At 43.7% G+C, this 25,741-nt stretch overlaps 1 protein-coding gene across 3 annotated transcripts in view; it reads left to right on the top strand.

Annotated features, from left to right (window-relative positions):
• Nucleotides 1-25,741, top strand: part of LOC124033946 (LARGE xylosyl- and glucuronyltransferase 2-like) — a 206,583-nt gene that overhangs the window by 135,072 nt on the left and 45,770 nt on the right. For all 3 annotated transcript variants that reach the window (XM_046346473.1, XM_046346472.1, XM_046346471.1), the window contains one exon: nucleotides 23,184-23,298. The gene's annotated coding sequence lies outside the window, so the exon portion shown is untranslated. The remainder of the gene's footprint in view (nucleotides 1-23,183; nucleotides 23,299-25,741) is intronic.

The following is a 25,741-nucleotide window of genomic DNA, read 5'->3' as shown; positions in this document are numbered from 1 at the left end:
TGATCATCATTGAGGCGGCAGCGTAGCCTAGTGGTTAGAGCGTTGGACTAGTAACCAGAAGGTTGCGAGTTCAAACCCCCGCTGACAAGGTACAAATCTTCCGTTCTGCCCCTGAACAGGCAGTTAACCCACTGTTCCCAGGCCGTCATTGAAAATAAGAATGTGTTCTTAACTGACTTGCCTGGTTAAATAAAGGTTAAAAAATACAAATAAATCCCTAAAGCCAACACATTTGTTCTCTGCTGCCTGTGACTGGAACAAATTGCAAAAATCGCTGAAGTTGGAGACTTTTATCTCCCTCACCAACTTCAAACATCTGCTATCTGAGCAGCTAACCGATCACTGCAGCTGTACATAGTCTATCGGTAAATAGTCCACCCAATTTTACCTACCTCATCCCCATACTGTTTACATTTATTTACCTTTCTGCTCTTTTGCACACCAGTATCTCTACCTGTTAATCTGCAAAATTGTAATTATTCTCCTACCTCCTCATGCCTTTTGCACACAATGTTTATAGACTCTTTTTTTCTGTGTTACTGACTGGTTAATTGTTTACTCCATGTGTAACTCTGTGTTGTCTGTTCACACTGCTATGATTGATCTTGGCCAGGTTGCAGTTGTAAATGAGAACTTGTTCTCAACTAGCCTACCTGGTTAAATAAGGGTGAAATTAAAAATTAAAAACCCGGTCAAATATCTCTGGAGAGACCTGAAAATAGCTGTGCAGCAACGCTCCCCATCCGACTTGACAGAGGTTGAGAGGATCTGCAGAGAAGAATGGCAGAAACACCCCAAATACAGGTGTGTGAAGCTTGTAGCTTCGTACCCAAGAAGACTCGACGCTGTAATCCAAAGTTACTTCAACAAAGTACCAGTAAAGGATATTAATACTTATGTAAATGTATTTTTCAGTTTTTTATTTGTAATACATTTGCAGAAAATTCTAAAAGCATGTTTTTGCTTTGTCATTATGGGGTAGTGTGTGTAGATTGACGAGGGAATTAAAATTTTTTTTTTTTTTAGAATAACGCTGTAACAAAAGGTAGAAAAAGCCGAGGGGCCTGAATACTTTCCCGAAGGCACTGTTGTTGAAGTATGAAAGGGAAAATAAATGAATAAACAGATAAATATAACTTGTATTTACAATTTTTGTGCTCCATAGGTTACCCTTTTTCTCATGGCAATGGACCACAAATCTTGCTGCCGTGATTGCACCCTGTGTTATTTCTCCTAACAGATATTATCAATGTTTGATTTGTTTCAAATTCTTTGTCTCTAATGTGGTCATACATTTGGCAGGAGGTTAGGAAGTATATCTCAGTTTCCACCTCCTTTTGTGGGCAGACCTGGCTCTATGGTGACCTCTCTGAATAGCAAGGCTTTGCTCACTGAGTTTGTACATAGTCAAGGATGTTCTTAATTTGGGGTCAGTCACGTTGATCAGGTATTCTGCCACGGTGTATTCTCTGTTTAGGGCCAGATAGCACTCAAATTTGCTCGGTTTTTGGGTTGATTCTTTCCAGTGTGTCAAATATTTATCTTTTTGCTTTTCTCATAATTTGGTTGGGTCTAAATGGGTTTCTGTCCTGGGGCTCTGTGGGGGTCTGTATGCACTGGCCCCAGAACCAGCTGGTTGAGGAGACTCTTCTCTTGGTCCATCTCTCTGTAGGTGAAGGCTTTGTGATGGAATGTGTGGGCATCGCTTACTTTTAGGTGGTTGTAGAATTGAACCGGTCTTTTTGGGGATTTTTGATAGTTAACGGGTATAGTCCTAATTCTACTCTGCATGCATTGTTTGGTGTTTTACATTGTACACCAAGTATATTTGTTGCAGAATTCTGCATGCAGAGTCTCAGTTGGGTGTTTTTCCCATCTTTTGAATTCTTGGTTGGTGAGTGGACCCCAGACCTCACAACCATATATATATTTTTTTATCTCACTCTCCCTGTGTGTGTGTGTGTGTGTGTGTGTGTGTGTGTGTGTGTGTGTGTGTGTGTGTGTGTGTGTGTGTGTGTGTGTGTGTGTGTGTGTGTGTGTGTGTGTGTGTGTGTGTGTGTGTGTGTGTGTGTGTGTGTGTGTGTGTGTGTGTGTGTGTGTGTGTGTGTGTGTGTGTGTTTGTGTGTGCTGATGCTTGTAAGGCTGATAAACGTTTTCTGACGCGTTTCCACTGTGTGTGCTCAGCATGAGCTCCTTGCGAGCCTAACTCCATAACACTGCTTTAGCTGGTCATGCCCATTCACTCTCTAGCAGGCAGTGGCTGTAGTCTAAAATGCCAAAATGAGACATGAATGTGAGTGTGTTTTGGTTTGCCCAACAGCTAGATGTGTGTCCTGGATGGATGGTGTACGATCAGGAAGCAGACGTTGTGGAACGTTGCAGGTAGACATGTCATGAAGAGAACTGTGTCCACCGTCTATTATGGTCACTCTACCTATTTGTATATATATATATATATATATATCTACATGTCAGCTTTGTATAAACTCCTCTGTATGTATTATGTGTCTAAATGTTGTTTATCACTAGCAGCACCATATTACCAAGTCAAAATTCTGAGTATGTTTAAATGCACTTGTTGAATAACGGTGATTCTGATTTTGGCACGATTCCTAATTCTACATGTCAAGAGAGGCGTGTTTGTTCTACATAACGCATTTCTATCCCCCTGCTCCCAGTCTGCCCAGGATTGAATTCCAGCGTCAGTCTTTTGCTTTAGCTACGCAACTCTGTACATCCGTGGGTTTTCCCAGTCCGTTTCCCACATGTCCTCCGGTGCCTAACGCAATATGTTAATGTGACGCTCAATCAAGGGCCACTGATGCGTAGCATGGCTGCCACCATGGAGGAGCTTATCAGCCCGTGCTGACTGTTGCGGCCTATCGGTGATGTGTGTGTGCATCCGTGTCCCTCTGTGTGCATTCTTTAGCCCATCCCTCTCAGAGACCCAGCCCTCAGCAGCTGAGGCGTATGTACAGTATGCATGTGTGCACGTTTGCGATTCCGATTACAGACACGAAGACCAAAGTGTCAGTGTCTTTAGCCACAAGATATTACTTCTTTTTTTAATACCAGTATCAGTTTTTTTAGGAGGAGTTAAAACGGCATCCTTCTCTTCTCGTGTGAACGTGGAACAGAGATTGAAACTCTGTAGAGAGATTAAACTCTGTGCTATAAATACATTCATTTAATGCAATTTAAGTGTAATTATGTGTTATTAGCACCGACATGCAAGTACGTGCACACACACACGCTGCTCAGCCAGTGGTGGTCAGATGTGCTCTTTGACACTGTGTTACCATAGCGGCAGATGGTCATTAATCATACAGGGGGGGGGGGGGATAGATAGGCTGGAAAGAGGGAAGATCCAGAGAGGGGGGGTGTGGGGAAAGGTGGATAGATAGACCCCGTAAGAAAAGACAAAGGGAGAGGGAAGATGGAAGAAGAAAGGTCTCACCCCTCACATGTATCAGTACCTCTCTGCAGTAGGTAGCCCAACGGTTAAGAGCGGTGGGCCAGTAACCGCAAGGTTGCTGGTTCCCTGAGCCAACTAAGTGAAAAATGTGTCGATGTGCACTTGAGCAAAGAACTTAACCCTAATTGCTCATGTAAGTCACTCTGGATAAGACCATCTGCTTCATGACTAACCTTTCCCCTCTGCCCAACATGACCCATGCATGATGCATGAGTTCAGAGTGACCCCTCGTTGTCCCATGGGACCCCACAGTAAAACCCTGTAAGGTCAAGCGTGTTAGTACCCTCCCCCAGGGCCGCTGATTGATGAACTGGTGGCGTGCTCTCTGGACTGGATGAGAAAACGTTTATTAGTTATTGACTAATGGAGATGATTAGGTTCGCTCGTTATCATTCTCGCCCTCTACCTCGTACACTTCCTCGCTGTGGTTCATTCTTTCTTGCCCCGTGCAATTTCCGCACCATACGTTCTACCTCTCCCTTCATTTTTATCCTGCTTTCTTTCGTTCCTTCTCTCTTTCGCTCAGCAGTAAATTGGCAGAGATGGCAGACATTTCCGTATTAAGCTCAAATCTCTTCAAAACACCCATGGCTGATTATGAACGACCCCCCCCCCATCCCTCTCTCCCCTCCTCTAGACGCTCCCCTGTTCCTCTAACGGTAATGTTTTCTCCATCAACCCCACCTGATGGTTATGCGGGTAATTATACGTCTATTTACGGCCCTATGGCCACACACAATGAGAAATAAATAACGTGTTCGCCCAAGCAGAAACACATTAGTTAGCTCTCTCCCTCCCTGCTCCCATCTCTCACAACTCAACAAGTTTTAGGCCTTGGTTTTTCCACAGCACTGCATTGTGCCTTGCATCTCTCTTATTGGCTATTGTACGAGTTCTGACCCACAGAGCATCCCTGCTCTATTATCTTCCCTTCAATAGCAAGGCCATGTCCTTTATCCACATACTGTATGGGTTCCACTCCTCGTCCACTCCACTCCCCCACCTTCATTACTATATGTATGCTGCACTGTGCATGGAGTTTGAGACCCTCTCCAAGTTATAGAGACTGAAAGAGCGAAGGAGGCAGGGAGGAAAGGAGAGACGGAATGGGGTTGGTAAAAGTTTCATATGAAATGTTGAAGTACTACTTCTTTGTTACCTCTCGGTACATGAAAGCGAGCAGGAGGCATGCTGATCCCTGTTCATCCAGCATTCAGATTCTGGTTCAGATTATTATGGGCGTGTGCAATCACTACCAGCCAGGATATATGCTGGGGGGGGGGTGAGAGAGCGAGAGAGAGGAGAGAGAGAGAGAGAGAGAGAGAGAGAGAGAGAGAGAGAGAGAGAGAGAGAGAGAGAGAGAGAGAGAGAGAGAGTGTGAACAGAGGTCATTTCCCTGTAGAGATCCAAGGCAGAGTCTGATGAGATGGTCTTGTAAACATCCCTCTCTTCCACATGGATAAACAGAGAGAAATGGGATACAAGAGAGAGAGAAAGGAGGGATGAGAGTGGGAACCAGAGTAGAAAGAGAGAGACCGGGGAGGATGGTTGGTATAATGGCCCCTGTCCAACATGTGCCCACTCATCCTGCCCTTTTCATATTGAGATGGTGAAGGGATAGGTTCCATCAGTGTGTGTGTGTGTGTGTGTGTGTGTGTGTGTGTGTGTGTGTGTGTGTGTGTGTGTGTGTGTGTGTGTGTGTGTGTGTGTGTGTGTGTGTGTGTGTGTGTGTGCGTGCGTGCGTGCGTGCGTGCGTGCGTGCGTGCGTGCGTGCGTGCGTGCGTGCGTGCGTGCGTGCGTGCGTGCGTGCGTGCGTGCGTGTGTGAGAGAGAGACCTGTAGAGGTGTTGTCCCTCTATCGTGCTCCGAAGGGATGGGCAGCACTTAGTCACAGTACCTGTTATGCGGAACACGATAGGTGAGGGTGAGTCAGGGTCATAAAACTGCAGAGACATGCATGAGACTGAAGACAACTACCTTATGCTATTCAGCTCATTTAATCCACGACACTAATGATAGCTAGTCTCTTAGAGTAGGGGATAATTCTGTTCTGAATAGGTAACTGGCACCTTATTTATCCTCTCTTCCCCCTGGGCTATATAACATATGCATAACTATTTATTTGTTAATTAGCCACTAATAGCTCTACATGCCTGAATAGGCTGATAGGTGCTTTACATATACAGTAAATACCCCTGTACTGTTGTTTGAGCGATTGTGTCTGTAGTAGCTGCCCCAATAGTGTAACCTTTAGTCAGTTAAGTACAAATTCTTATTTAGAATGACATCATGCACCGGCCAAACCCGGACGACGCTGGACAAATTGTGGGACTCCCAATCACGGCCAGTTGTGATACAGCCTGGATTCGAACCAGAGTATTTGCAGTGACGCCTCTAGCACTGTGATGCGGTGCCTTAGACTGCTGCGCCACTCGGGAGAGAGTAACTTCTTCTCAATATGGCCCAGTACATATTTTTTGTTTTAGGTAATTACAGTATAATGTGACACAACAGATAACTTTTTTGTTGTTGTTGTACAGTGCATTCTTACGTCATTACCGTTACATAGTAGAAAAATAACACTGATACCTCTATGCCCCAAGCTGCTGTGTATTGTTTTGAAGTGTTGTGATCAGTGTAGTACAATATAGACTGGGTTGGAGTTCCTAATGACATGACTCTGTATTGCCGCTCTGTTTATCCCGTGACCCAGTTTGTAGATCTGTATATCCAGAGGGAGATGCTTTGTCAGCTGGCTGTGTTCCCTACCTCCCTGTACCTGTGTGTTTAAAGGTTCACCCATTTTGAATGTTATATTGTCTTTGTGCATCTCTGAGGGATGCTGTATCGATTCCCAGTGTCATGTTTTCATAAGATTCTGAGCTATTGCCGTTCAAGCAGGCAGAAATCCGGCCAGGTATGACGTAGCATCGCGATAAAGCCACTCTCTGTACTGGAGGGTAATAGGGATCAAAAGTTTGGACACACCTACTCATTCAAGAGATTTTCATTATTATTTTTTTTACTATTTTCGACATTGTAGAACAACAGTGAAAACATCAAAACTATTAAATAACACATATGGAATCATGTAGTATTAAATAGATTAGGATATATAATAGATTTTAGATTCTTCGAAGTAGTCACCCTTTGCCTTGATCACAGCTTTGCACACTCTTAGCATTCTCTCAACCAGCTTCACCTGGAATGCTTTTCCAACAGTCTTGAAGGGGTTCCCACATATTTTGAGCACTTGTTGGCTGCTGTTTCCTTCACACTGCGGTTCAACTCATCCCAGACCATCTCAATTGGGTTGAGGTCGGGTGATTGTGGAGGCCAAGTCATCTAATGCAGCACTCCATCACTCTCCTTCTTGGTCAAATAGACCTTACACATGCTTCACAGTGGGAACCACACATTCAGAGATCATCTGCTCATCAACTTTGCGTCTCACAAAGACATGGTGGTTGGAACCAAAAATCTCAAATTTGGACTCATCAGACCAAATGACAGATATCCATCCAAATGTCCATTGATCATGTTTCTTGGCCCAAGCAAGTCTCGTCTTATTATTGGTGTCCTTTAGTAATGGTTTCTTTGCCACAATTAGTCCATGAAGGCCTTATTCGTGCAGTCTCCTCTGAACAGTTGATGTTGAGATGTGTCTGTTACTTGAATTATGTGAAGCATTTATTTGGGCTGCAGTTTCTGAGGCTGGTAACTCTAATGAACTTATCCTCTGCAGCAGAGGTAACTCTGGGTCTTCCTTTCCTGTGGTGGTCCTCATGAGCACCAGGTTCATTATAGTGCTTGATGGTTTTTGACTGCAATTGAAGAAACATTCAAAGTTATTGATATTTTCTGGATTGACTGATCTTCATGTCTTAAAGTAATGATGGACTTTCATTTCTCTTTGCTTATTTGAGCTGTTCTTGCCATAATATGGACTTTTACCAAATAGGGCTTTCATCCGTATACCTTGCCACAACACAACTGATTGGCTCAAACACATTAAGAAGGAAAAAATTCCACAAATTAACTTTTAAGGCACACCTGTTAATTGAAATGCATTCCAGGTGACACCCTCATGAAGCTGGTTGAGAGAATGTCAAGAGTGTACAAAGCTGTCATCCAGACAAAGGGTGGCTACTTTGAAGAATCTCAAATATAAATACTTAGATTTGTTTAAAACTTTTTTTGGTTACTATATGATTCCATGTGTGTTATTTCATAGTTGTGATTTATTCACTACTATTCTCCAAAGCTAGCCAATCAGCTCATAGAGAGCGCATTGCATTGTGGGTTTTGTAGTTGGCTTGAGCTGCAACAGATTTTCACATGTTGCTACCAACCTCATTATAATGACAAAATGAAACATTTGTTCACAAACAATATTGTTCTCACATATTTGTGTTATTTAACACTGGAAATTAATTGATGAATGAATTAGTGGTTATCAAGAATCATTGATCTATGCTCTCTTCGTGTCTTTGTTTTTTGACTGGCATGTCAATTCTCAGCCACCGTGTTGTGTGTGGCAGTTTATGATGTAGCTGTTTGAGAGGGTGCATGTGTGTGTTTGTGCATACCCGTGTGTGTGCTTGCTTGCGTGCGTGCATGTACAGTATGCACTTTCTTGCCATAAGTGTTATGGTCTCAAAGCTGTCCACCTGTTCATATATCTAAATCCGCTCTCTCTCCCTGGCCATATCTCTAGAGATGATCTACGTAACTTATTCATCCCCTATATTTAACAAGGAACCTAAGAACCTTAGAATGGAGACATCCTCTCAACTGTCTCTGGAGCTCTGTTTCAATTTTAGTCAGAACATTCCAAAGGGAGAACATGACCTATTCAGACCCAGAGAGAGCACAGTTCATGTTCTCTCACACTGACCATTTTCACATTGACGATAGCAAAGGGACATTTTCGAGAGGTATCCGTAACGATCTTCTTCATCTGATGAGGAGTACGAATGATCGGACCAAAACGCAGCGTGGTAAGTGTCCATTTTAATGAAATATAACTGAACACTGAATACAAAATAACCAAAGTGAAACAATGAAAATCGAAACAGTTTTGTATGGTGAAACACAGACACAGACAACAACTACCCACAAACACCAGGTGGGAACAGGCTACCTAAGTATGGTTCTTAATCAGAGACAACGATTGGCAGCTGCCTCTGATTGGGAACCATACCAGGCCAAACACATAGAAATACAACACACAGAACAAAACAGACTGAAAAACATAGAATGCCCACCCCAACTCACGCCCTGACCAAACCAAAATAGAGACATAAAAAAGAAACTAAGGTCAGAACGTGACAGTATCGATTCTTGAGAAACAACACTGTTATGTAAACTTGCAAAATGATCACATCTCAACCTCTGGAGGTCGTCCAAGATTCTGGCATTAATTTGTGTCACATATCAGTATAACACATCATGTAAAAATAAATAAATAAATATACAATACAAACTTGGTCTCTTTCTTTGAATAAGGCAGCTCCAAAATGCAGATGCTTCAGCCTAGGGCCAGCCAGTGAAAGCACAGTGCGTAGGCGTTGTTAATCTTCTGTCACGTTCTTGAAAATGATCGGACCAATGAGCAGTGTGAATTGAGCTCCACATCTTTAATTACAAAGTGACCGTTACGACGTAGTTCTCAAACACACTAACAATATCCCACAAATGCAGGTGCGGAAAAAGCTTACCTAAATATGATGCCCAATTAGAGGCATTGATTACCAGCTGCCTCTAATTGGGAACCACACAAACCACCAACCTAGAAATCCCTCCCCCCCAAAAGGTGCGGACTCCGGCCGCAAAACCTGAAACCAAATGGGGAGGGAAGGGGGGTGACTAGTGTCGGTGGCAGCTCCGGTGCGGGTCTTTGCCCCCTCCCATGGGTCCAGCCATGAGGTAGAATGCCGTGCACCGACTGGGCATCGGCGCAGAGGAGGACCCCGGCCATGGAGCTGGGTTGGACGCCGCACCCGGACTGGGCACCGGTGCAGAGGAGGGCTCCGGCCATGGAGCTGTACTGGACGCCGTGCCCGGACAGAGCCCCGACGCAGAGGGAAGGCTCCGGCCTTGGAGCGGGACTGGACGCCGTGCCCGACTGGGCCCTGACGCAGAGGAAGGCTCCTGCCATGAAGCGGAACTGGACACCGTGCCTGGACTGGGCACCGGCGCAGAAGAAGGCTCCTGCCATGAAGCGGGACTGGACGCCGTGCCTGGACTGGGCACTGGCGCAGAAGAAGTTTCCAGCCATGAAGCAGGACTGGATGCCGTGCCTGGACTGGACATCAGCGCAGAGGAAGACCCCAGCCCTGGAACAGGACTGGACGCCGTGCCTGGACTGGACATCAGCGCAGAGGAAGACTCCAGCCCTGGAACAGGACTGGATGCCTAGCCTGGAAGCTCCGGACCGTTGACCGTCGCTGGAGTTCCCGGACCGTTGAGCGTCGCTGGAGGTTCTGGACCGTTGACCGTCGCTGGAGTTTCCGGACCGTTGGCCGACGCTGGAGTTCCTGGACCGTTGAGCGTCGCTGGAGGTTCTGGACCGTTGACCGTCGCTGGAGTTCCCGGACCGTTGAGCGTCGCTGGAGTTCCCGGACCGTTGAGCGTCGCTGGAGGTTCTGGACCGTTGACAGTTGCTGGAGGTTCTGGACCGTTAACTGTCGCCGGAAGCTCTGGACTATGAACAGTCGCCGGAAGCTCTGGACTGTGAATGCGCACTCTAGGCCTAGTGCATGTAGCAGGTACACGTGGTACCGGACTGGTGACACGCACTTCAGGGAGAGTGCGGGGAGGAGGCACAGGACGTACCGGACTGGGGAGGCGCACTGGAAGCCTGATGTGTGGATCCGGCACAGGTGGCACCAGACTGGTGACATGCACTTCAGGGAGAGTGCGGGGAGGAGGCACAGGACGTACCGGACTGGGGAGGCGCACTGGAGGCCTGATGTGTGGATCCGGCATAGGTGGCACCGGACTGGTGACATGCACTTCAGGGAGAGTGCGGGGAGGAGGCACAGGACGTACCGGACTGGGGAGGCGCACTGGAGGCCTGATGTGTGGATCCGGCACAGGTGGCACCGGACTGGTGACATGCACTTCAGGGAGAGTGCGGGGAGGAGGCACAGGACGTACCGGACTGGGGAGGCGCACTGGAGGCCTGATGCGTGGAGCGGACACAGGTGGCACCGGATTGGTGACACGCACTTCAGAGAGAGCGCGGGAAGCTGGCACAGGACGTACCGGACCTGGAAGGCACACTGGGGGCCAGATGCGTGAAACCGGTGTAGATGGCACCGGACTGGTGTCACGCTCTTCAGCACGCCTGTACAGCATCATTCTCATCGCTACCACCTCTCTTCGGAATCTTTCATCAAATTCCTCCTCCAACTCCCAAATAGGCTCTGGCACTCTCCCCTGCTCGACTGCCAGCTCCAAGTGCCCCCCCCCCACAAAAAAATCTTGGGGTTTCTGTGGCCGTGGTCCCCGGCGTCGTCACTGTCCTTCCATGTTCCTGTCCTTCCATGTTCCTTGGCGACTGTCCTTTCATGTCCTCCCAAGTCCAAAACTTCCTTACCTAATTTTCACGCTGCTTGGTCCTTTGTTTGGTGGGATATTCTGTCACGCTCTTGAAAATGATCGGACCAAGGCGCAGCGTGAATTGAGTTCCACATCTTTAATTACAAAGTGAAACTAGAAACAAAATGATAAAACTTACAAAGACCGTGCAAAATGCATAATGCATGCATTATACATATTATAATTGTTTAATTATATTATAAATATAAGTTCAATCTGTACTTCAATGCACATCTGGTGTCCATTATAAAAATGGAGGAAGAAAGAGAAGGTGGGAAGAGAGGTTTGAGAGAGTGTATAATACAAAGGGAAAGAGGTAAGAACAGAGGAGCTTGATTAGTGCTACTAAACTTAATATTCTCTCAGTTCATCACAATTACAAAATAGTATCTCTATAGCTGTGTCTCCTAACCAGCCTTGGGCTCCCTGGTGGCCCGAAGGTCATCTTAAGAGTGGATGAGGTGCGATGACGGGACTGGGTTTGGCATCCTCTCTCACATCAAAACATACCTGCAGACAATTGGGGGATAAAGTGAAGGGAGAGACTGTTACTGAGAAAATCGGGTAGTTAAAGAGACCGTGTTCAACAGGAACCTGTGTGTGTGGCCTTACCTGGTGTCCACACTAAGTGGCTGCAGAGTACTTTATGCTGAAAAACACACAAGGACAAACAATATCACGTAGTTATAGAAATAATGAAGTGTCTTACTATTCTCCATGGTTGGCCCTCTTGCCTATTTTTTTGAAGGTGGAAAGAGCCACAGCAATACACGTGAGCCTGCTTACTGCAAAACACAATCCATCAATCAGATTGATACACAATGGTGTAGGTTATAGGTTGTCTAATTGTTCTACATTTTTTCAATATGGGTGACTCTTAAAAAAGCCTGTAAGTAGAAATCAAAGGGAGAGAAACTGGGAATTGAATAACTGCAGTTAACATAGCTGAGTAAATGGAAGAATACTGTTATTGCAATGTGAGTAGCTCTTAAAAGAGAGACGTTGTTTGTGTATAGTGTAGTCTATGGTGTTTCCAGTGTACAGCACCCTCTTCGAAGAAGCAGGAGGTGAAAATCTCCTGCACATGGACTGCCCCCCGTGCTGCGATGTTGGCCCCGATACTTGAAACATCCTGCAGAGCAGCAGACCTCTCCTCTGGCACACGGTGGCGAGCTGCAGATCCCCTCCTGGTCCTTGTGTCCATCCTAATGAAGTTATGCAGGACACAGGTAGCTTTCACACACCTGAAGTCCTCTAGGAGCCAGTCCCAGATGGCCCTGGTCACCCAACCTTGCAGTGCCCTCGTTTTGAAGGAATCTCCAGTTGCAAGGTATCTGTAGGAATATGGAAGATAATGTCATTATTCGACTTTTCCATCAGTTCGTTGTGGATTACTGAAGTATAATATCTCTTTTAACAAATCATGATAACGTTGGATAGCTAGATGTATGTGCACACGTGCGTGTGAAGCATGTGACAACAGCAGGTTCATATCAAGGATAGTATCACAAATGAATACATACAGTAAATACCACTTGAAGCTTCATGATGAGTTAATCATTTGAATCAGCTATGAAGTGCTAAAACAAAAATGTGTACTCCTTTGAGTCCCCAGGACCAGGACTGAGAACCACTGCGCTTCATTGGGACCTCTTCATCTGCAGACAGACTTTCTGTATCTGAGTACAGGAAACATCACAAGCAACAGACTTCATTATACTCAAATTAGACAGCACTGATATTATGTTACTATTACCTCTGTCCTCACTTCTAAGGACTGGAACTACATAAAGTACCTGCCCTATCCAGAATAGCCGACTCTCTCACTTTGACAGTTGGGGCTGCTATCCTTTCACCCTCCTCCGTGGCTGTGAGCTAGCTTCCTACAAATGCAATAGCTAGCTAATATGAAGTTAGGTAGCTGGTGATATTTAATTCACTTAGCTAGCTATCTATACAGTATGTAAAGTTGGCTAGATAGCTAGCTAGCTAAGTTAGCAGCTCATTTGAATTAGCCTGCACTGTAGCTAGTAAGTTAATAATACATTGTTTTTTTTTTACATTTTCAAAATGTATTTACTTAATTGAATAGATTCTCCCAGCCTTGTGGACGATTGGAAACATGGCACCAAAGTTTGTTTGGCACCAGAGCAGTTTAGAGCATATTACTATTCAGCTGTGAATAAATTAATGAAATAGAGAATGGATTAAACTGTGGATTCATTTATTTATTTTTATAACCAGACCATACAAAAGCAGCACATGGCAATTTACCACGTATTAATGTATCCAGGGCATTAGTGTACACCAATTGGAGGGCCTGTTGTCCAGACCTCTGGCAGTCTCTATGGGGGTACCACAGGGTTTAATTCTTAGGCCGACTCCTTTCTCTGTATATGTCAACGATGTTGCTCTTGCTGCGGGTGATTCCTTGATCCACCTCTACGCAGACGACACCATTCTGTATACATCTGGCCCCTCTTTGGACACCGGTTTAACTAACCTCCAAACGAGCTTCAATGCCATACAACACTCCTTCCGTGGCCTCCAACTGCTCTTTAACACTAGTAAAATGAAATGCATGCTTTTCAACCGTTCACTGCCCGCACCCGCCCGCCCGACTAGTATCACTACTCTGGACGGTTCTGACTTAGAATATATGAAACTCTCCTTCCAGACTCATTAAACATCTCCAATCCAAAATTAAATCTAGAATTGGCTTCCTATTTCGTAACAAAGCCTCCTTCACTCACTCCAAACATACCCTCGTAAAACTGACTATCCTACCGATCCTGTACCTCGGCGATGTCATTTACAAAATAGCTTCCAATACTCTACTCAGCAAACTGGATGCAGTCTATCACAGTGCCATCCGTTTTGTCTCCAAAGCCCCTTATACCACCCACCACTGCGACTTGTATGCTCTAGTCGGCTGGCCCTCACTACATATTCGTCGCCAGACCCACTGGCTCCAGGTCATCTATGAGTCTATGCTAGGTAAAGCTCAGCCTTATCTCAGATCACTGGTCACGATAATAACACCCACCCATAGCACAAGCTCCAGCAGGTATATCTCACTGGTTGTCCCCAAAGCCAACACCCTCTTTGGCCGTCTTTCCTTCCAGTTCTCTGCTGCCAATGACTGAAATGAATTGAAAAAAATTGCTGAAGCTGGAGACATATTTTTCCCTCACTAACTTTAATCAGCTATCTGAGCAGCTAACCAATCGCTGCAGCTGTACATAGCCCATCTTTAAAAAGCCAACTCAATCTACCTACCTCATCCCCATATTGTTTTTATGGACTTTTCTGCTCTTTTGCACACCAGTATTTCTACTTGCACATCATCATCTGCTCATCTATCACAGTGTTATTCTGCTAAACTGTATTTACTTTGCTACTATGGCCTATTTATTGCCTTACCTCCTCACGCCATTTGCACACACTGTATATAGACTTTCTTTTTTTCTATTGTGTTTTTGACTGTATGCTTGTTTATTCCATGTGTAACTCTGTGTTGTTGTTTGTGTCGCACTGCTTTGCTTTATCTTGGCCAGGTTGCAGTGGTAAATGAGAACTTGTTCTCAACTAGCTTACCTGGTTAAATAAAGTTGAAATAAAAATTAAATTAAATAAAAATCATGGAATGTTGAGTCAAATCTAACTTTTTTTGAACCTATTATGAAGTTGGTTTTGTAACATAACATAAACTGGGTATTTGATACTTTTGACTGATATTATGAGTGTCTGATTTTTCATATCTGCAAAGTAGTTAAAACGCTGTCACTTACACATTAAACTTCAGGTCACAGGTTACTTTGTGTGCTAAATGTGAAATGTTTTTTGCAATGGGAATAGTTGTAATATTTCAATTGGGAAATGCTTAATGGTTGTGTTTTTGTATTCTTATGATTGGAACCTACTGGCTTATTATGTCCGAGGCCATGGACTGCTTATCCTTTAACATCATACTGTGTGTGACTGCTGTCTTTCCATCGGCTCTGTGCAATGGTGTAGAGGTGCCTGGAGAAGTCAGTATACTCTAAATTTGCCAAAAAGTTCTTAAATGGCCCACCCAATGAAGCAAAGACAGGCACCCTGTGTAAAAAATCCTGTTTTTCCTATGTTTGTTGTTGACTTTTCCAAAAGATTTTTCAAAATCACACCTTTTTTTATTGACGAAATATACTGAATTTTATGTTTTAAGTCCACAGCAATGCTTAAAACACATCAATCTGATTGGGTGGGCTTGTGTCCACACAGGCCCCATCCATGTGTACGCCCCTGATGAAAATAGTACATGATGACAATTGCGCATCACAAATAGCCTAGTAAACAACACTTCAGACCACATTTTTTTCAATAACTGGTTTACGTATCCATTATTGCCTTAGTTAGTATTTAATGGTAGGCAGGGGCGAAATTTTGGTTTTAGAAGTGGGGGGGACATAACTTTTTATGAAAAACAATATTCAGTCAGATAAACACTCCAAACTTCAAACAGCCTATCTGACCGCTTGGAGGCTTCCAAAAGGCCCTAAAGCACACCATTTCCTCGTTTTGTAAACTGGAGGGGGCAAAAATGCCATTTCACATGTCCCAGTGAAAGTTGTGCCCCTGCTGGTAGATACCTTCAATTGAAATGTATTTTCTATCCTACCGGCTACCGATGTCATTCTTCTGTGAGCTGCTCCATGCCAAAACCAGTTCAGAGCTGCACATTCTTGCTCCCTGAAAACGATATTGTGCTGGAACACTGGCCTTTGTGTTTTACAAAAAGTGCACTCTCTTAATGCTCTTCTACATGAGTGCGCTGGTATTACGGTTGCTGTCCTTTCAGAATCACAAACCTGTCACACTCAGAAGTCCTATAGGTTCGCCACGCCACATAGTTAAAGTTATTATTTTTTACATAAAGCTATACTAAATGTTTTCACGTCACCAAATAATTGACTCAAACACACTGTTTTACAATGACGGTCTACAGTTGCCTCAGCAGCACTCTGTAGGGTAGCACCATTGCGAAGCCGGAATATCTATATCGGGACATCTAGCTTCTGTCCTCCTCTGTGTACATTGAATTCAATAGAAAACCTAGGAGGCTCATGGTTCTCAACCCCCTCCATAGACTTACACAGTAATTATGACGTCCTACAACCTATCAGAGCTCTTGCAGCATGAACTGACTTGTTGTCCACTTAATGAAAGAATCAGAGAATATCCTGAAAGCACAAGCTACAGCTGGCTAGCACTGTAGTGCGTCACATATGGTGAGTAGTTCACTCAAAGTGAGAGAAAGACAATAGTTGAACAGTTTTGAACAAATACATTTCTTCCAAAATTAGGGAGAGTTTTTATTTTTTAGTTATTTTTTAAAACTTGGCTAGCAAATGCAGCTTGCTATTTTAGCCTAGTCAAACAGAGAGGGATGCTATGTTAGCTAGCTATTGCTATCCAACATTAGAATTCTTCCAAGTCAAGGTAAGCTTTTGGTTTGATTAATTTATTGCCACCGGGGCCCACCGGCGTAACTGCTAAACTGTTTTCAGCTAGATGCAGGCAAGAGTGTGCAAGGCGGTATTGAATGGCAGTATTGATTACTGTGCACCTACATTTAAACTTTTAATTCATAATAGGTACAGGGCAAATTTGACTATCAGGTAGTAGCCTAAACTTGTCAATGTTGCATTGAGCTGGGTTAATGGAATATGAATGACATTCATCCAATATGCAAATATAGAAATAAGGCCATGCTCATATAAAAAAATAATAATCCTCCCTCATATTAAATGGCAACGACCGCCACTCGTGCAGCATCATTTTCCTGAAGTAGCATGAAGGATGGCAGAGTGGCTGAAGAGAGCAGCCGCAGTGAAAATCTTCTTTGACTACGCTGGCTAGGCGGGGGATGCCGAGTAAGGACAAAGTGAAAAGCTGAATTGAGGAACGAGAAATAGTTAAATATTTCAGGAAGGTCAGGGGGAGCAGCTGTTTTCTGCATGGGAGTGGTAGTGTGTGTGTGTGTGTGTGTGTGTGTGTGTGTGTGTGTGTGTGTGTGTGTGTGTGTGTGTGTGTGTGTGTGTGTGTGTGTGTGTGTGTGTGTGTGTGTGTGTGTGTGTGTGTGTGTGTGTGTGTGTGTGTGTGTGTGTGTGTGTGTGTGTGTGTAGATGTGATGACTGAGGTTTTATGCTTGGTTGTCTCTATAGTCCCATTTGGACTGACAGTCTGTGCAAAGAGCAAAACCGAGGAGAACATAGGCAGAGGGAGGGGAGGTAAGATGTGGGAGAGAGGCAGAGTGAGGCATGAAGAAAGGGGAGGAGAGACAGAGGATGGAATGGAGAGGCAAGGTAAGGCTGAAGGCTTAAAGACCTGAACTTTCCTCTTTGCCTCTCTCTCATTCAATTCAAAGGGCTTTATTGGCATGGGAAACACATGTTTACATAGCCAAAGCATGTGAAATAGATAATGAACAAAAGTCAAATAAACAATAACAAAGAAACAGTTAACATTACACTCACAAAAGTTCCAAAGGAATAGAGACATTTCAAACATCACATTATAGCTATATACACTGGTGTAACGATGTGCAAATAGTTAACGTACAAAAGGTGGAAAAAATAAACATGGTGTTTGTTTTTCACTGGCTGCCCTTTTTGTATTTGTATTTATGATGGATCCCCACTCTTCTTGGGGTCCAGCAAAATTAAGGTAGTTTATACAATTAAAAAAACATTACAAAACATTCACAGATTTCACAACAGGCCCCTACTCCACCACTGCCACATATCTACAGTACTAAATTTAGAGATAACTTATTCCTTGCCACCGGCACTGAAACAAAATGCAACTCTTTGTTAAGTGTTGTAGTCATTTCAGTCGCTGTAGTAGCTGACGTGTATAGTGTTGAGTCATCCACATACAGTACATAGACACTCTGGCTTTACTGAAAGTCAAGTAAAGGTTGAAAAAAGCAAGGGGCCTAAACAGCTACCCTGGGGAATTCCTGATTCTCCCTGGATTATGCTAGAGAGGCTTCCATTAAAGAACACCCTCTGTGTTTTGTTAGACAAGTAAATCTTTATCCACATTATAGCAGGGGATGTAAAGCCAAAACACATACGTTTTTCCAGCAACAGACTATGATTGATAATGTCAAAAGCTGCACTGAAGTGTAACAAAACAGCCCCCTCAATCATTTCATCATAATATTTCCTCAGCCAATCATCACTCATTTGTGTAAGTGCTGTGCATGTTGAGTATCCTTCCCTATAAGCGTGTTGAAAGTCTGTTGTCAAGTTGTTTACCTTGAAATAGCATTGTATCTAGTCAAAACACAATTTTTTCCTTAAGTTTACTAAGGGTTGATACCAGGCTGATTGGTCAGCTATTTGAGCCAGTAAAGGGGGCTTTACTATTCTTGGGTAGCAGAATGAAGTTATCCTCCCTCCAGACCTGAGGGCACACACTTTCTAGTATGCTTAAATGATGTGGCAATATAGTCTGATATTATCCTCAGTAATTTTCCATCCAGATTGTCAGACCCCGGTGGCTTGTCATTGTTGATAGACAACAATAATTGTTTCACCTCTTCCATACTGACTTTACGGAATTCAAAAGCAATATACTTGTCTTTCATAATTTGATCCGATATACTTGGATGTGTAATGTCAGCATTTGTTGCTGCCATGTCATCCCTAAGTTTGCTTATTTTGCCAATGGAAAAGTAATTAAAGTAGTTGGCAATATCAGTGGGCTTTGTGATGAATGAGCCATCTGATTCAATAAATGATGGAGCCGAGTTGGCTTTTTTCCCAAAAATGTCATTTAAGTGCCCCAAAGCTTTTCACTATCATTCTTTATATAATTTGTCTTTGTTTCATAGTATAGTTTATTTTTATTTAATTTATTCACATGATTTCTGAATTTGCAATATGTTTGCCAATCAGTTGGGCTACCAGTGTTAGTTGCCATACCTTTTGCCTCATCCCTCTCAACTTTTTTGAAATAATTATTTCCAATGTCAAGTATCTTTTGGTTTTCTCATGATTTGGTTTGGTCTAATTGTGTTGCTCTGTGGGGTCTGTTCGTATAACCTGGTCTAAATAAACGTGCATGCATGTGTGGGTATGGTCATGGCAATAGTGTGTGGTAGGTACACTCATCCGCTTCTACAATTCTCCGCCTCTGTTCCTTCTATACCTTCTGGGTATGTGGTCTATATTTATATGGCAAGGTAAGCCCACGTGTGACTGGGGTATGTTGTGGGTGTCTGGTAATGCAGTGAACAGATAAGGCCTCTCACCTACTTCTAACCAGACTACATGTTACCGGTGTTCATGGTTATTACATGGTAAAAGCTCTTCCTGTGTGTTATACTGCTTGTTTACATTACACTTCGGTCACAGATAGAACAATGAGACAGATATTTCACCGGATGTATAAATGTGAAGCCTCCGCTTGGCATTTCCACTCACTACCAGGAAGCCCAGTGGCCGGCAGTGGGAGGAGATGGAACGAGATGGATTTTGGCCGACATTCTGCAGATTTTCTCATCAATGAAACATTTGATCCCAATACAGTTTTCTGTTCCCAAAACTAGAATATGTTATGAACAGAGTGGAGTTAGTTTTCTAAACTTTAAATTGCGTAGTTTTGAAGGAGTGCGAAGGCGAATTGAGTTATTGCTCACACGCAATTCGGAGTAAGCGTTCCCTAACGGAAATATGCAAATATATTGAACGCACCTATAAGAGCTCGCTAGCTCATGCTTGGCTATGCACACCTCCTTGCTTGTTCTGCCCACTATGACTCATTTGTTCCCATTTGAAATTGCGGCCGGTAGTCTTGTTTTGGTTGAGTTATAAAAAACGATTTGCCTTGTTACAGGGGAGGGCCTGAAGAGAACAGACAAACATACACTCAATCACTCACTCACTGGTGGTGGTGAAAGGAAGGAAAAGTCCATTTCTTGTGCTTGTTTGTGCTGGGACGCACACTAAAATGATAACAGAAAGGGGGAACAACAGGAAACACGCAGTGGTAGAAAAAGTACCCAATTGAGTACCCAAACATACTTGAGTCAAAGTAAAGATACCTTAATAGAAAATGACTCAAGTAAAAGTGAGTCACCAAGTAAAAGTAACATAATTAAGTATCAAAAGCAAAAAGCAAAAGTTAGTCCGCCAGATCAGAGGCAATAGGGATGATCAGGGATGCTCTCTTGATGAGAGAGAGAATTTTAGCTTAATGCAATTAGTGGAGGGGGGGGGGTAAATGTCAAACCCAGGTTCTTTGAATGCATGTTCACATCGTAGAGTGTTTGTGTGTGACCATCAGGAACTCAGTCTCCCTTTCGAAATGTGATGTTTTATGGACATTTTAAGTTTAGGCTTTCATTCTGGCGGGTTAGGGCTCAAGTTTTGGGATATGGTTAATACACACACACACACACACTGGAGACACAAGGTGATGGGATTCAGTCAGGTTGTGTATGAATGTGGGAAGAGAGTGTGTGTGTGTGTGAACCCTCCCCTTTTAACACCATCTGATACCCTGACTGCCAGTTTGGTGAGAATCACACGTTATCGCCATACACACCAAACTCCAGTGTGTGTGTTTGTACATGTGTGTGTTTGTCTGCGGATGTGCACTTGCGATCGTGTGTGTGTGTCCTAGTCTTTTGTCTTCTGCTGTTCCCTTAGTGGTGCGTTCAGAGGCTAGCATTGATTCACACTTGACACCATCTCCAGAGACTGGGGTGGATCGGTGACGATGTGTTGAATGCAGCTGTAGTTTTATAGGGTTGTCAAGTTGGACCGAGCTCATCATGAAAATCCTTTTCAACTTCATCCAGGTATTCAACAATCTCCCAGAACAGCTTTAGTGCTCACCAGGCGGTAGAGCCCTATTCTGGGAAGCCCAATGTAGCAACCCTAGATTGCTAGCATACTTCTGTGGGTGTTGTTGCGTCACTAACTGCTAACTGCATTGACAGCGGGAGATGTGATGTGCGCTAAGCTAAAGTGGCGGCTGTGGGAAATGGCTACTGTTGCTCTGTATGCTAAGCTAACGTAGCACTGTGCTACTTTGGGGGACATGAGTGTAATGGAGCAGAGAGAGATTACTGTTCTACATCACCTTCATTATCTCTGCGGTCGTTCCTGAAGAGAGAACAATATCCCGTTAGGTTATAATTGGATTGTTCTTAAGGGCAGTGCGTGTGTGTTTTGACTAGTCATGCATGGAATGTTTTGAGGGATACAGACACACACATGCACGCATGCCCTTTTAATGGTGATTTGGCTATACAGTACAGTGTCTTTCTCATGCAAAATACTCATCTCACACAGGTCGCACTCTACACCCATTCAATAGGCCTACACACCAAACTCACTCACTGCTCTCAAACGTGGCCAAACTATAACCCTCATTTGAGAATTTTTATTCTGGATTTGTACAGTATATTGGAAACGTAAAAAAAATGTTCTATCCTTTTCTTTGCCCTGTTAACTTATCATGACGACGTCCAAGCTCTCTTTGCGCACGAGGAAGCAAATGAATTCTAAACAGCAATGTCATTTTTTCAGTTTTTGCTGCTAGCAGTAAGAAGTCATCATCTTTTTAAAGAAACATATTAATGTCTATTTTAAGACTGTCGGCTGTGCCTTGTTGGAGCCACCACTCTCGCTCCCCATCTCCCATTCTCTCTTTCTACCCCCTCTCCATTTCCCTTTCCCTTTCCCTCTGCTTACTCTTCTTTCTCTCTCTGCCCCCGTCTTCCCCTTGTTCTCTTTCTCCTTTTCTCCCTCTCTCACTCGCTCTCGCTTTCTCCTTCGTACTCTCTTTTTTTCTCTGATTCGTGTCTCTGATTGGCTCGTATCCATGTGTACAGCCCAGACCCTGCTTGATTGATGATCAGTCAGCGTGTCAGACTGATTGACTGCATTGCTTGATTAGTGGGAAGTGCTATCTCTACTATCTCTACTATCTCCTTTATCTCTGTAATACGTAAAGAAACACTGGCCTTCCCTCCCTACCTATGACCATCTCTCCCTTCACCCCTCCCCTACCCTCCTCTTCTTTCATCTCCCTTCACCCCTCCCCTCCCCTTAGACAGTGTGGCTCTGTTTGGGGTATAGTAGGTTTTCCTCCCATTCCCTCTGGTCGTATAGAGCTTTACGGCAGCCATTCCATTATAGGCCAATCTGGCCCAGTCATGTCACCATCAGTGGGCTGTTACCATACTGGGCTGCTGTTAACAGACAATACTCCAGCTATTAACAGTCAACGGGAGGAGAAGAAAAGACAGAGACCCCATGTGGATCTGAGAGTGTGTATGTGTGCATGTGCAGGCGTGTGCTTGATTGCATGCGTGCGTGAGTGTGAGTGGCTCAGTGTGTAACTTTAATGCCTCAGGCCCCTGCTGTCAAGTGTCTAATATGGATACTGTTGTGTAGGTGAGTATGTGTCTACTCCCAGGGCCCAACGGCAGACATTTCTTGAGCCTTTGACAGAGGTCACGTCCTCTGTTCTCTCTAAGAAGGAGATGGCCATCTGGAAACACAGCAAGGAGGAGAGAAGGATGGGCGAAGGACATAATACGCTTGTTCTATTACCTACTCTCTTTGCTCTTGCTTCCATCTTAAAATACCCCCACTCTTTTCAGCCTCCCTCTGTCTCTTATAATGCCGTACGATGTGACTTAGACACTCTCGAAGTCTGTAATGAACTCTTATTCACTCTCACTGATTGTCTTTATTCGCTGTATGTCTGGGCAACATATCGTTGAGTGGCTAGGGAAAGTTACGATTTTGCGAAAAGATGGGCATTCTCTGGCACACTGGCACACACTTGAAGCTCTGTAAAAAAACATAAAACATATAAAAGAAACATAAAACATATATATATATATATATATATATATATATATATATATATATATATATATATAAAACATATACTATGATTGATTGATTAAACAAACTCCTGTTTGTTTATGGTACTTTTGATCAACTTGTATGCTATTTGTTATCCAAATCCCTGAGGACGATTGTATGTTATTTCTCTTCAGCTGTAATGCTCACTGTTTCCCTGTTTCTTTCCAGGTTGAGAGAGGGAGGATTTCCCTCTTGTATTACCCTCTGTCCAGGCTGACCAGTGAGGTCTCCGAGTACCGAGGGGCTGCTTTTCCCATTGACGCAATTTCAGATAGCGAACCTGGTGAGAAAACCAATGGGAATTCTTAGCTTTCAAATATCTGGATGTCATTGGCAACTTTGCTGTTTGTGTGAGTGTGTAAGTGCATGTATCTTTGTCTGCAACGTGCATTTGTGTGCGTGTGTGTGTGTGTGTGTGTGTGTGTGTGTGTGTGTGTGTGTGTGTGTGTGTGTGTGTGTGTGTGTGTGTGTGTGTGTGTGTGTGTGTGTGTGTGTGTGTGTGTGTGTGTGTGTGTGTGTGTGTTAGTTCATTGCTCAAAGTAAAGTAAAATCGTGAATGTAAAACCCAGCGCCATTGATATGAACTAGTTATTACAACAGCATGTCTAATTTTAAGCATACGTCTCAGTAGTGGTAATTCTGTTACTGAATCTCTGCTTTGGTGATACATACACACACACACACATACGCACTCACACACCCTGCAAGTTGCAGGGAAGATAGATCAGTTTGTATGAATGTGGAAGGGTGTGTGCCTGCATGCCTGTGTCCATGCCTGTTTCTAACTGTACCCTGCGAAGCTTCGTATAGTATGGTTCAATCAGCCTCGGCGCAGCAGCACTAGACTGGGTCTTTCTGCTGATATCTGTGTTGTTATCCCCCATCTGTCAGCCTGCTGTCTGCCTAGCCTCCATTGCTTTGATCCATGCACACTTAACATTGCTGCAAATGGCTTGGCTTTAGATTTGTCCTCATTAAACATTTAAAACACAATCTATATTCACAGCCAGATGTGGTGATGTGTGGGTAAGTTTGTTTGTGTGTGTGAGTGATGCGCGGGTTGACTCATATCCCGCGGTCCCCACGGTTATATCCACGGGGCAGGCATGTTTAGGGTCATGAAATATTGTGTGGATAAAGGGCAGGTTGAATAAAGAAAAAACAATAAATGTATCATTCATTTCTTAAATTATTTTCGGGCTATCTGTTACTTCCCCTACCTACATGTACACATGACCTCGACTAGCCTGTACCGTCACACATTGACTCGTTACAGGTACCCCCTTGTATATAGCCTCGTTATTGTTGTGTGATGTTCTTGTGTTACTTTTTATTGAATTTTTCACGTCCTCTGCACAACTGAGCGAGATGACAAGTACATTAGAGTGTTTGGTTTGAGAAACAGATGCCTCACAAGTCCTCAACTGGCAGCATCATTAAATAGTACCCGCAAAACACCCGTCACAACGTCAACAGTGAAGAAACGACTCTGGGATGCTGGCCTTCTAGGCAGAGTTGCAAAGAAAAATTCATAGCTCAGGCTGGCTAATAAAAATAAAAGATTCAGATGGGTAAAAGAACACAGACACTGGACAGAGGAACTCTGCCTAGAAGGCCAGCATCCCGGAGTCGCCTCTTCACTGTTGAAGTTGAGACTGGTGTTTTGCGGGTACTATTTAATGAAGCTGCCAATTGAGGACTTGTGAGGCATCTGTTTCTAAAACTTGACACTCTAATGTACTTGTCCTCTTGCTCAGTTGTGCACCGGGGCCTCCCACTCCTCTTTCTATTCTGGTTAGAACCAGTTTGTGCTGTTCTGTGAAGGGAGTAGTACACCGCGTTGTACGAGATCTTCAGTTTCTTGGCAATTTCTTGCATGAAATAGCCTTCATTTCTCAGAACAAGAATAAACTGACGAGTTTCAGAGAAAGTTATTTGTTTCTAGCCATTTTGAGCCTGAATTCAAACCCACAAATGCTGATGCTTCAGATACTCAACTAGCCTAAAGGAGGCCAGTTGTATTGCTTCTTCAATCAGGACATCAGTTTTAAACTGTGCTAACATAATTGCAAAAGGGTTTTCAAATGATCAATTAGCCTTTTAAAATTATCAACTTGGATTAGCTAACACTAAGTGCCATTGGTTTCTGATAATGGGCCTCTGTATGCCTATGTAGATATTCCATAAAGAATCTGGCGTTTCCAGCTACAATAGTCATTTACAACATTAACATTGTCTACACTGTATTTCTGATCAATTTTATGTTATTTTAATGGACAAAAAAATGTGCTTTTCTTTAAAAAATAAGGACATTTCTAAGTGACCCCAAACTTTTGAACGGTAGTGTGTGTGAAGGGCCAACATGTGGCCTATCAACTTTCACAGTGAAAGCTTTTGTTGAATGTTGTGTGCATATGAATTAATTGAATATTGCCAGATGCATCATCATCAGTAAAAAATATATTTAGCCTATTTAAAGCAACCCTTGCTGTTATCGCAAAGCAGCATGCTTTACATTTTTTAAATGTAATTTCATTGAACCTTTATTTAACTAGGCATGTCAGTTAAGATCAAATTCTTATTTACAATGACGGCCGACCCCGCCAAACCCTCTTCTGACCCGGACGACGCTGGGCCAATTGTGCGCTGCCTTATGGGACTCCCGATCACGGCTGGCTGTGATGACGCCTCTAGCACTGAGATGGCACAAAACTGACGTAAATGTT

The sequence above is a fragment of the Oncorhynchus gorbuscha genome, linkage group LG04, assembly GCF_021184085.1.
Source record: "Oncorhynchus gorbuscha isolate QuinsamMale2020 ecotype Even-year linkage group LG04, OgorEven_v1.0, whole genome shotgun sequence".
NCBI lineage: Eukaryota > Metazoa > Chordata > Actinopteri > Salmoniformes > Salmonidae > Oncorhynchus > Oncorhynchus gorbuscha.
This window is presented reverse-complemented; position numbering and strand designations above follow the sequence as displayed.